This window comes from Acinonyx jubatus, chromosome C2 (genome assembly GCF_027475565.1).
Source record: "Acinonyx jubatus isolate Ajub_Pintada_27869175 chromosome C2, VMU_Ajub_asm_v1.0, whole genome shotgun sequence".
NCBI lineage: Eukaryota > Metazoa > Chordata > Mammalia > Carnivora > Felidae > Acinonyx > Acinonyx jubatus.
The window spans coordinates 77,233,214-77,245,622 of NC_069384.1; the positions used below are offsets into that span (position 1 = coordinate 77,233,214).

Consider the following 12,409-nt stretch of genomic DNA (forward strand, 5'->3'; position numbering starts at 1 on the left):
CCCAGAGCCACCCCAGGGACACTTGGTTCCCCAGAACTTTGCGTAAACCTCCAAACTCTGTTCCCCTTGTCACCATAAATGCAGCCGGTCCCATGATTGGGTCCCTAAGCTACATGACAAGGGGGGAATGAAGGGCGGGCCTATGCCAGCCGACTCCATCTTGTTCTGTGTCCTTCACCTTGACCACACCTCCTCCCCTTGAGTAACCCCCCCCCCCCACCTGCCTAACAGGACTCTACCCTTCCCCAGCCAATCGGCTGAGGCCATAGCCATTACCTCACCAACTGCCCCCAGGCCCCAATAAAACCTTTGTCCTTTTGAAACTCGCTCTCTTTCCCTGGTATCTCACCGCTGAGTCGGTGCAGGTAGGGGATTGAGCTCGAGCTAGCTCGAATAAAGGCTCTTTGCTTTTGCATCGGACTCGGCTCCCTAGTGGTCTTTGGGGATCACGAATTCTGGGCATAACAGTAACTTCTTTTTTTTAAGAGTTAAAATACTTTGAGACTTTTCCTATGTTGTTGGGTGGGACCAAACCTTGCCTGAAGGTTAAATTTTACCTCAGAATCTATTGTAGGAAGTTATGATGTTCTGGAAAGTCTATTTTAACCTATAACATATGAGCCAAACAATATCATGAAATTTCATAATGAAGCACTACCATATTACTTTTGATGTACACTAAATAAAGGATTATTGGGATTTAACCTATTGACACCAAAAGAACTTTGCAAATAATAGGTTTCAAAAACCTACCGCTAACCAGTGGGTTACGTAGATATTTTAGGTAAATACTTATTGATTAGGAATTGTGTTCTCTATCAATTGTGAATTGGATTTGGGGGGCTGAGTCCCTGAATAGGTCAATTAGCCCTTCCCCAACATGTGGCAAAAATTTGGCCCTGGATGCAGAGCCAGGGATTATGGAAAGCTCTCTGGAAATCCATTTCATGTTTGGAAAACAATCAGTTTATATGAGTCAAATGGTGGATATATAATATGATCTTTGCATAAGATAAACTGCTATAGGTCAAGGAAGATAATCAGAGTTTTGCCTCTCCAGGGTCACCTAGCCAGTAAGGGAAAGAGTGGAGATGGAATTCCCTGACCACATAACATCTCTTCACTAAATCTCACTGCTTTACTCAGCAATTGGCATTTGATATTGGCTTACCTTCCAATTATCATGATATAATAGCATAGCAGCATAGATTCCCAAGTCAGAAAAGCCTATATGTGAATCCTGGCTCTGACATGTATTAGCTCATTGGCTTAAGAAAATTTTTCCATTCTCTGTGTCTCAGCTACAAATTTCTTAATTTTAAATAAAAATATTTATCTCAAAGCACTGCTTAAGAATAACTTGAAATGATGCACAATGATCATTGTACAATGAAGATCACATAGTAGGTCCTCAACAAATACTAGTTCTCTCTCTCTCTCTCTCTCTCTTTCTCTCTCTCTCTCTCTTTCCCTCTCTCATGAGAAAGAAAAACATTTATTATTCATTAGTCAAGAAACCTGATTGCTGGTGACAGAAACCCAACACAAGCCAAGCAGAATCCAAAGGAGCATGTATCACATCATCAAACTGTGGGAGAAGCAGACACCCTCAGACATGAGGTCCTGGGACCAAGGACTTGAGCACTGCGAGTATATTTTTCCTCTTTCCAATCACTGTCCTATGCATTCAGTTCACAACACCCTTCCAGTTTGTTACAAATGTGGCTGCTGGCAAACGGCAGGTCACATTTCTCTTCTCTGCCACCACAGAGGCACGGAGCCTACTCAAATTAAAACAACTGATTCCAATTGGTCACACCACTCATGGACTAATCAACTGGGAAGGGAAAGCAGAATTCCATTAATGCTTCAGGTTTGGATACTGTGCTCCACTCCCAAACCTTGAGAAAGGGACTTCGGTCATTATGGAAACACTCACTATGAAAATAGAGCCAATCATAATGCTGGGGAAAAGAGCAAGCTACAAACGGGCACAGAAAATGTGACATCAAGTATGTAAACTTTCAGTCACACAATATAAGATTTTCCTAGTATTTAAAGAATATTATATTACACATCCTATTACACCTGAAGAAATGTTAACAATGTTTTTTAATGAAGCCAAAGTCTCCAACTTACACTGAAGGGGGAAAAAAGGAAATGTAATTATATCTGTTAATAGAAACTATACCCAGAAGCATTTTCAAAAGTGGTGGGCGGAAGGTTGGTCAAACACTAAATATCCATTATTATTTCCGATTCTCTTTTATTTTCAACAAGCTGACATTGTTTATTAAATTCAGTAGAGGTATGGAATAGGATAACCTTGTCTTACTTGGCTTTAACCAATGACAGACTCTTATTGATAATAATTATTCAACTAAGAAGGTCCATCATCATCATCATCATCACCATCACCATCATCATCATCATTATTAAACAAAGTACCCAACTAGGTATTGACATAAAGCCTGACTTGTTGAAAAGATGTTAAAATAATTAGTAGTGTGTTGAGACAAAAAATGAGACATTTGGTCATCCATTTCTAAAGAATTTAAGTACTCTTTTTTTGTGTGTGAAAAGATCTTGAACCAGGTAAATATAAGATATAGCCCTCAGATTATTATTATTTGTTTAAAATTTACTGCTGTCTGCCAAAAGAGAGAAACCAAACAAGATCCTTACTCTATCATGAAAGAAAACAGAAGGAAATAAGAAAGAAGTTTTGATGTGAGTAGTACTAACACATCTTTTACATGGTTTAACAAAATGTAGAGGGGTGATAGTTGGATGATAAGTTTTGTGCTTACAATTTGCATGAGGGAATTGGCACTCCTCATTTTGAAGAAACATGACATAAAATTAAATATTGGCTAGTGAAACAGACACATATTTTTTTTTGTTTTTATGTAAAGACACAAAGTAAGATTATTTCTAAAAGGATTTCCTTAAACACACTGACCATTACTTAAATAATTATTGTCATTTATTATCTACCCCATTCCAAGGACACATATATACTTCATGTTCTTACTTTTAATTGAAGAGATAGCATTAAATATAGGAAACACCAGATTTGAGTGGATCATTAAAACTGTTAGAGGTTACTCTGTGAGGACTCATATTGGGAAAGATACAAAAGGTCAAATGACTACACACTAGGGATCCAGCAGGAACAAAAGCATCAATGTGGAATGAGCATGGCAGTTGTTCAAAAGCCTACGAAAATATGACTCAGTTTACAGGAATTTGACACTCTTACATTGTGCTAAATATACTGATTTTGTCTAGCGTATCTTTAAATATAATGAAAGGATTAAAAATGCATGCAATGAGCAACTGCTTCCCTTCCATCCACGTTGTTTACTCCATGCCTTCACATGAGTGAGGGGGTCGCAATCCTTAAAAAATAGGGTCTTTCTGCCTGTATCAAGGGGATAAATGCTGGTCTTCAGTTCCAATTTTGGAGCTATATTCCTATGAGACTCCTCATAGATCGTCCCTGCTCTGCATATCATCAGCCTTGGATAAACTCTGCTCACCTTATGAGCTTTCCTATCATGGTCAGGATGAAGAGGTCATCAACTTCTCAGTGTTGGGCCAAATATGTTGTAATTTCTGCTGTCTCTTCACAGCCTGGCATGGTAGGCTTTGGCTCATAGTAGGTGTTGAATCCAGTTTATTAAAGTAATTGATTGATTAATGCATAAAGCAAAAAGAAACAAGAATAGCTTTTCAAATCTCCTATTGAAAGAGATCCTCCCTTGGCATCTATCATGCCCCAATTCAAGAAGGATTTCATTAATGGACATTACCACATGGCAAAGCATTTTGTAATGTGATTAGGGGACTTTTGCCTCTAAGACACCTGTTTGGATCCATCCCAAGCAGATAGGGGCTGGATATTACTGCTGCTAATATGAAGGGAGCTTGTAATGGATTAGAGTCTCGATCCCAAGGAACAGGTGTCCTTGCCATAAAATAAGCCATAATTATGAACCAGAAAGGTTAGAAACTGAAAGATCATCTAAACAAAGACTTGTATGTAATCTAGGCAAGTCCTAGAGAGGAAGTTCATGGTCCCAATGTAGTAGCTAAATATGGTGCCTGGAAGATGCTTAAAGGACTGGAGTTATTAGACCCAAATTTTATTCCTAATTTTGGCATGAAATGGCTTTTATGTTATGATAGAATATTCTAAGCTCATCTTTTATATTTCTGGCTCCAGACCTGGAAGTAGTCATCTCTCTAAAAATTCCTAGTCTCTTTTAGTGGAAAATTGCATTTCAACATTCTGGGTACTAGTAAGGTTCAATACTACTTCATTTGGACATTGTTTCTAGGTCTCTTCAATGGAAAGAACTAGGAAACATACATGTATTTGAAACAAATGACCTCGTGAGATTGTACTGATACTTGCAATTCAAATTTGGGATTACAAAGTTTTTACTTATCCTCTTTTGTATTATGTCTACACCTCCTTCTTTCCAAAAGGAGAATCCTGATTCTCAATGACATGGGAACTGTTAGAAATAGTATATCCATCTCTGTTTTTTTTTTCCTTTATTACACCCATAATAGCCTCAGAATAACAATACTAATGCTATACCACAATGTAATTACTGAGGACAGGTAAACACGATTTGCTTATGCTCTTAGCCATTCTCTTCCCATTTTTAATGGTTATTCCGTATCTACTGTGTCTGAACACATGACCATTACCTACCAAATGCTTTCCCTTCAAATCATTTAGCCTTGGATCTCTTAGTAACTATTTAATAGTCAAGCCCAGACTTTATGACAATGTCTCTAGTCATTTTGACTTTCTGAAGCTTGTTCTCTAGTGATCCCTCAGAATGTGTTCATGGGAAAAATATTTCCTGAGTTTTTAAATATTGATAACTTTGTGTTTGCCTTTTTAAAGTGAAAGTCAGTTGTGCTAGATATAAAATATTTGGCTTATATTTTCTTTAGTATTATAAATACACTACCAATTTTCTTTTGGCATAAGGCATTGGTGTCAAAATATTTGATGTTAGTCAGATTTTCTATTGTTTTCTTGCAGTCTTTGAAAACTAGTATTGGCAAGCTCCTGAGACTTCTCCATTCTGATTCCCTCCCTACATTTATCTGCTTCTTTTCATTCTTTGGTCTCCCCGTCCCTATCTTGTTCAGTTTTGATTGTCATTTATTCTCTGTGATCTCCCCTCTCTCTTATGTAAGGCTATGTCCTAGAAAGGATGCCTGGATAGTTTACAAATTCACAGGGGGCTAGACTGCTCCAGCCCCTTCTGATCTTCCTTAGCACAGTCTCCTTGCTTGAAATCCACATTACACACTAGGTAAACCCCTCCCACTTTCAGTGCTATTTTCAAATTGGCAATATGACTACAATAAATACTCATAGTCTTTTGTGAAATTTTCTTCTTTTTACATATGTCAAATAGATTCTCTCTGTTGCCACCCACTGAGAGATTCACACATTGGTTGGTTGTTGGTGCATTTTAGCATTTGTTCATGTTTTGTGTGTGTGTGTTTTAACTATTTTGGTTTTACTCTCTAGGTGCTCTGTTTTGTGTGAAGGAGTAACAAGATTGAAAATCTATGCTACTATCACTATCATCCCACTAAGGCATTAATTTTTATGGGATTTAAAGAATTCTGAAGAAATATTTTTATCCATTCCTTCAAATTATATTACGGTAGGCAGCTGTTCTGAGCTACAATTAGGATAGAGCTTGAAAATATGTGGTCACTGAACTACCAAACCAAGCTAGAGTTACTGAATAAGCTTTGTACCCTAAGAGATGGGTTTCATATCACTCATATCTTCACAGGCAATGAGACAGAGAAAGGAAAATATTACATGATCCTACGTGAAACAAATCAAATAAATCCAGAATGAGGGACATTCTTCAGAAGAACTGACCTGGATTTATTCCAAAGAAATGACATAAAAACAGAATATGGGAAGGGTGACAGGCTGGCTCAGTCAGAAGAACACATGACTCTTGGTCTTAATTTGAGCCCCACATGGAGTATAGAGATTGTGCATTTGAGCCCCACGTGGAGTATAGAGATTATTTAAATAAACAAAACTTAAAAAAAATAGAATGTGGGAAGGAGGGACTACACTGGATTTAAGAAGACCTAAGACCCTTAAAACCAATAGCATTGGCATAATTTAATAAAATAGCTTTTGATCTATGTAAAGATGTACTTTAATGAGTTGTTATTCCATTATGGTTATGAGATGCCAACGAGAAGCAATGAAAAAAATGTCCCAGTCTGAGATATTGTCTTGAAGAAAGACATTTTGATTCTCTAATGGCTGTAAATGGAAAGTTGCAAGTATGGAAGTTCAAAGGGCTGATATAGAGTGAGTAAACCCAAGGTGTCTTTGGACATATCTTTCTTTATTGTTCCAAGAGAGGAGATTCATATTTCAAAGCATTTTCTGGGGCACCTGGCTGGCTCAGTGGATGGAGTGTGCAAATCTTGATCTCAGGGTTGTGAATTTGAGCCCTAATTATGTGTGGAGAGTATTTAGGAATAAAATGCTTAAAAAAATAAAAATGAGGGGCACCTGTGTGGCTCAGTCAGCTAAGTAATCGGCTCTTGATTTCTGCTCAGGTCATGATCTCGTGGTTTGTGGGATCAAGCCCCATGTTGGGCTCTGCACTAACAGTGCAAAGCCTGCTTAGGGTTGTCTTTTTTCGTTCTCTCTCTCTCTCTCTCTCTCTCTCTCTCTCTGCCACTCTCTCCCCTGCTCACTCTCTCCCCTGCTCAAAATAAATAAAAATAAACATTTTTTAAATTTAAAAAATAAAAAGAATTTTCTTTCTTTTTTTGTGTGTTTGTTATTTTTTAAAATAATTTCAAACTTAAAAGAATAGTTGGGAGAGTACTTCAGATTTTTTCCCCCTGAACCATTAGAAAGGGTGTTGCTCACGTAAGGCCACACCCCCTGAATACTTTAGCTTATAACTCAAAAATGTTCTCTCTCTCTCTCTCTCTCTCTCTCTCTATATATATATATATATGTACACGCACACACACACACACACACACACACACACACACACACACAACCATGGTACAGTCATTGAAGTTGGGAAATGAACATTAATTCATTATGACATGTAATCATCAAATCCCATTCAGCTTCCACCCAATTGTTCCAGCAATGTCTTTATTGCAAAAAAATCCAACCTAGGATTACCTGTTGTCTTTAATCTTTTTTGTTGTTGTTTTGTTTTGTTTCTTTCAATCTAGAACAGTTCCTCTGTCTTTCTTTGACTCTCCTAATCTTGACACTATTGAAAGTACAGTTTCAACTTATGTTTTTCTGGCTTTGTTGAATAGCTGTGTTGTTTGAGCAGGGCAATATCTACACCTGGAATGATATTTTCTTCATTTGTAAAAGGGTTGAACATGGTGACCTCTAAAACCCTTTCCAGCCTTAAAATTTCTAGGATTAAGCTTACTCTGTTCCACCACACTGATTTCATGCCCAAATCCAATCATTCCTCTTACAAAATAAGAATATGTGGAAAGTTAAATGTGCATCTATTCACACTGCCAGAAGGTACCATCAATGGCAGATCAGCAACTCTTCATGTAAAGAATAGAATGTGCATATCTTTAATCACTTCTCAATTAAAAGAAGACAATGTCAAAGGCAGAGACAAAGAGTTCAGTTTCACAACAAGATTGAGTCAATAAATTTAAGCCCAAGAGACTAAAGGCATTATTGAGAAATCAGAACCTATTGACTGCAGCTGGATTCAGATACACGTTTTGCATAGCCACTATAGTCTTTGCACCAGAATTGCTTCTAACAGGAAATCTTCATATCCTGGGGCAAACACGAAATCTAAAAGAAGACAACTCCCCCTTCCTCTCACCATTATTTAGAAGACTCTTCAGATTACATTCAACCTGGATGCCAGAAAGGAAGTTACTTCCTCTTCAAGTAGAATACTTCCATGGCCCCTCACCTTGCTTGAGCACCAGTTTTATATCAAACAATGGTGGAAAGCAAACAAAACCAATCCTCAGAACTGCTGGTTTCATTTTACCAATGTGAACCCCAAGCATGCTATCCTGTTACAACTCTTAAAAGAAAAAGAAAAAAAGATTTAAAAAAGGAAAAAAAAAGCGGTCTAAATCAAATCAATCCCAACCCACGCACACTCCCTCAAACCATAACACCGAGTTAACACAATCCCAAGGTGGTAGAGTGGTTTAACCACAAATATCCTAGTGGCCTTGTGATCAGACATTTAGTTTACACAGCTGAAATAAAATGGCTGGGGCGCCTGGTTAACACAGGGAAGGAAAGATCTATAATGAATGAACTCTCACGATGGTCAAAAGTGGTCAAAGCTGCCTTTAGATAGAGACAATGTTGGGGGATGGGGGTGGGGAAGGCCAGTCTCTGCCTGAGTAAAAAGGAATAGCCAAATAAAAGAAGAGGAAAACCTATTCATTCAGCAAATATCAAGTACACACCGGAAATTTCTAAGTTGGGTGGGTGTAGTAAATGGAAAGGAAATAGAAAGATGAATAAGACATGAATATTATCCTCTAGGCTAGGCATGACACAAAGTAGAAACTTCTAAGTACAATAAGAAATAGAGAAAATCTTATAGGAAAAGCAGGATAGCTGGCACCAGTGGATTATCAGTAAACGTATGACAGATGGAAAGAAGGAAAGGCAGGCAAATGAAAGTGCTTAGTTCTCACTTTGGAAAGGGAAATGACAGGGAATCTACATTGAGTGATAAACAGAATACTATATTAGACACCTTAACCTGATAAAGAGGAAACTAACTTGAATGCAGTTCTTTAAATATATGTGTGTGTGTGTGTGTGTGTGTGTGCGCGCGCGTGCGCAGCCCCTGTTATGCCCAGAATTCGTGATCCCCAAAGACCACTAGGGAGCCGAGTCTGATGCAAAAGCAAAGAGCCTTTATTCGAGCTAGCTTGAGCTCAATCCCCTACCTGCACCAACTCAGCGGTGAGATACCAGGGAAAGAGAGCGAGTTTCAAAAGGACAAAGGTTTTATTGGGGCCTGGGGGCAGTTGGTGAGGTAATGGCTATGGCCTCAGCCGATTGGCTGGGGAAGGGTCCTGGGGAAGGGTCGAGTCCTGTTAGGCAGGTGAGGGGGGGGTTACTCAAGGGGAGGAGGTGTGGTCAAGGTGAAGGACACAGAACAAGATGGAGTCGGCTGGCGTAGGCCCGCCCTTTCACCCCTTGGTTTGAAGTAAACTATCTTGGCTCTGTGTTACACTGGGTGACATGTCTCATCCACTCACAAGAGGAAGACAGACCCATATATGTAGGTGCCTCTGTGGCTCAGAATCCAGCAGAACTAGATTCATTTCAAGGAGTGGCCTTCCTTATCCAAAATGTGATGTTGGCTTCTGTCCTCCAGAGAATCCAGCCCCAAGGTGTCCATAGATTGATACATCACTTCACCAGGCTAAGCAATGCCTTTCACTCATCTGGAGCACACCCTACATTTGCTTGTTCTAGGACTCTTAATCCTACATCATACTGTGGGACTCGATCACTAGTATCTCTGTACATCCAAATCCTATTCAGCCTTCAAGGCTTACTCCATGGTCAAATCATCTTGGAAGCTTCTATAACATTCCAATAGGAAGTAATCATTATTCAAAATTTCCTAGTGTCTTGGCCCTGCCTTAGACTTTTAATATATGCTGTCTTGTTTCATAGGTTCTGGCACATATCCTATTTTCTCTATAAGGCTTCGCGGTGAGGGGTGGGGGTGGGGCACAGGATTTGTCTTACTCATTTTTAACCACCCAACACAAACCAAGACTAAAAAGGACCGCATAGAAGTTCAACAAATTTGGTAACAAGTGAATAATTCTGCTGATTATGTACCCTGGATAAAGTAGCTTGTGCTTACGTACAAATAATTCCAAATTCCAGTGACTGAAAACAGCAAAAAGTTATCTCTCATTTATAATGCAAGTCCACTGGGAAGTTATTGAAGGTTCTTATGTACATCATTCTGACTCAGGTATGCAAACTGACAGGGCCTTTGTTGCCCGGAATATCATCAGTTACCATAGCAAACAGAAAGGAACATGATGAGTCAGGTGCCAGTTTGTAAATGGTTTTGCCTGGAAGTGACATATATCATACATCAATATGATCATATTCCATTGGCCAAGGCTAGTCAAAAAGGCATGTCTTATTTCAAGAGGATAAGAAATGCAATTATACTATGTACCTAGAAATTCAGTGAACAGCTCTAATGATTGCTAAAAGGATCACAAGAAATTAACTTTCAGTCTCCAAACTTGAGCTTCTCGTTCAACAGCTTTAGAGAGATGGCAGTTCCTACCAAACCACCAAAAACTAACTCTAAAATAATTTACCGAGACCCCTGGAGCAAAAATCATGAGATTCCATCTTACCCACTTTTTTTTTATATTATAGATAGCTACATAGTTAGATAGATAAATAAGTAAATAGATATTTATGCATAGGTATTTTTTTCAATAAAATGGATCTAAGAATACATTAAATTTATTGTATATGCAAGCAGTACACTACCACTGGAAATAGATACACTGTTCTTAGAGAAATATATGAAATCATTAGAAAGCACTGCATTTAACTTTTGAAAAGTTAATTAAACATTTAATAATAATTATTATTACTAGCTTTTTGGTGTGTGTGCCTTCTATTAACAGCATAGGCCTTCAGGGAAGGCAAAAGTGGAGATAAAGATTGTTAATGGGGTTATTGAAAGGCTTAATGATTTAACCCTGGACAAAGACAAGAAGTCTGTCAAAAGGAGAGCCCATGATAAAAGATACTATTTTGCTATTGATCTTAAAGGTATGCTGTTGAACTACTTCCAAACAAGTACCCATAAAAATTGAGAGATTTCTGAGACATTTTCTGGTCTACTGCTTTATCCTAAATAGAAATATACATAGATGTGCATTTCTGGATCCAGGGATAAGGAAACAAAAATGGAGACTGAGTAGAGAGGAGGAAGGGGAAAAAAAAAAAAGAGCTAGGAGCAAGACACTGGACTAACAAAGGCAGTTGGTTTAGGATTTCAGACAACTCATCCACTGGTACCAAGTCCTGGAGGAGAGGAGAGTTCATATATAGAATCTGGGACACAAGTAGATCCTTACAGAAGTTTAATAGGACCAAAAAAGTCACTTAATGGGGTTGGAGGGAAGAGATAGTCTCGGTGACCAAAATGCTTTGTATCATATTGATTTATTAAGTCTTGTGTAAGGTCCCCAGGTCAAAGTACTATACAAGGATCCCTAAAACATTCTCCAAGTCCCTAAAAACAAAATTTCCCTAATCCACCCATGGATTCTACTCATTCAAGAAGAAATAGAGATAGAATATCTTCGAATGTTCCCAGAGTATCTGTATTTGCTTGTAATATCTTTAGCTATACCCATTAAACCAGTGTCTTCCTGTGTGTCTCCCTCAAGAAGCCTCAGGGGCTGATATAAGTCTGTTCGGTAGAATCTGGTTCCCCTTTAGAACTCGTCACCCCCATTTTAAGCTTTTGATACATTCTGATCTTTCTGAAGATTTATTTTGTGAAAAGGATCCTACATTTTAAAAAATATAAGTGCAGCCGTTCTAAAATATTGCTTAGGGCAAATTAATTTCTTGACTCAGAAAGATCACAGGGAAGATGCACAGCAAAGTAGGCTGGAGAGTTTAGACCAGGGACCTGGCTCCACTCTCTTCTCTTCTGCTAGATCGAGTTCCACGGACGGGCCTTTTGAGACCAATGATAGCACTACAGTAGAGCTGTAGGCGTTCTGAATGCTATACTGCTTTAATGCAACCGTTCTCAGACTTTGTGATGCCCTAAGTCATGACAAATACTGTGGCCACTCTAGCACTACTACCACGTTACAGGTGGTAGTTACTACCACGTTACAGGCATGCAGTTGTCACTTTGGGGCACCGATTATGACTAGAGATGATGCAGGATTTCAGTCACACAATTTTATGGGTCCTGGTCTATAAAAAGAATTTGTTTTCTTAAAATGTATTACAAAATTCTCCGTCCCCTGGGAGGTATAGTCATTTATCAGTGAGGACTGGAATACTGAATAGAGAGGGATTACCTAATGTACTGGTTTATTGTTCTGTCAGGTGTGTTGGGAGATTCTTATACTAATATCTGACTCGCCTCAGAAAAGTTTCTGATGCCAAAGGGAAATGTTTGATAGTTTTGGGTACTGGGGTCATTGTATTAAGAAAAAAAAAAAGTCCTTTCCTATCTTGTTACCCAGAACTATCTGGGAAGGAAATCAAAAAGAAAACCAAAATTCTATATCACTACTATCCTCTTTGTGGAAAACAAAGGCTTTTTTAATC

General features: G+C 38.5%; 1 protein-coding gene across 1 annotated transcript in view; it reads left to right on the forward strand.

Annotated features, from left to right (window-relative positions):
• LOC128315385 (uncharacterized) overlaps nt 1-12,409 on the forward strand; it is a 153,268-nt gene that overhangs the window by 3,074 nt on the left and 137,785 nt on the right.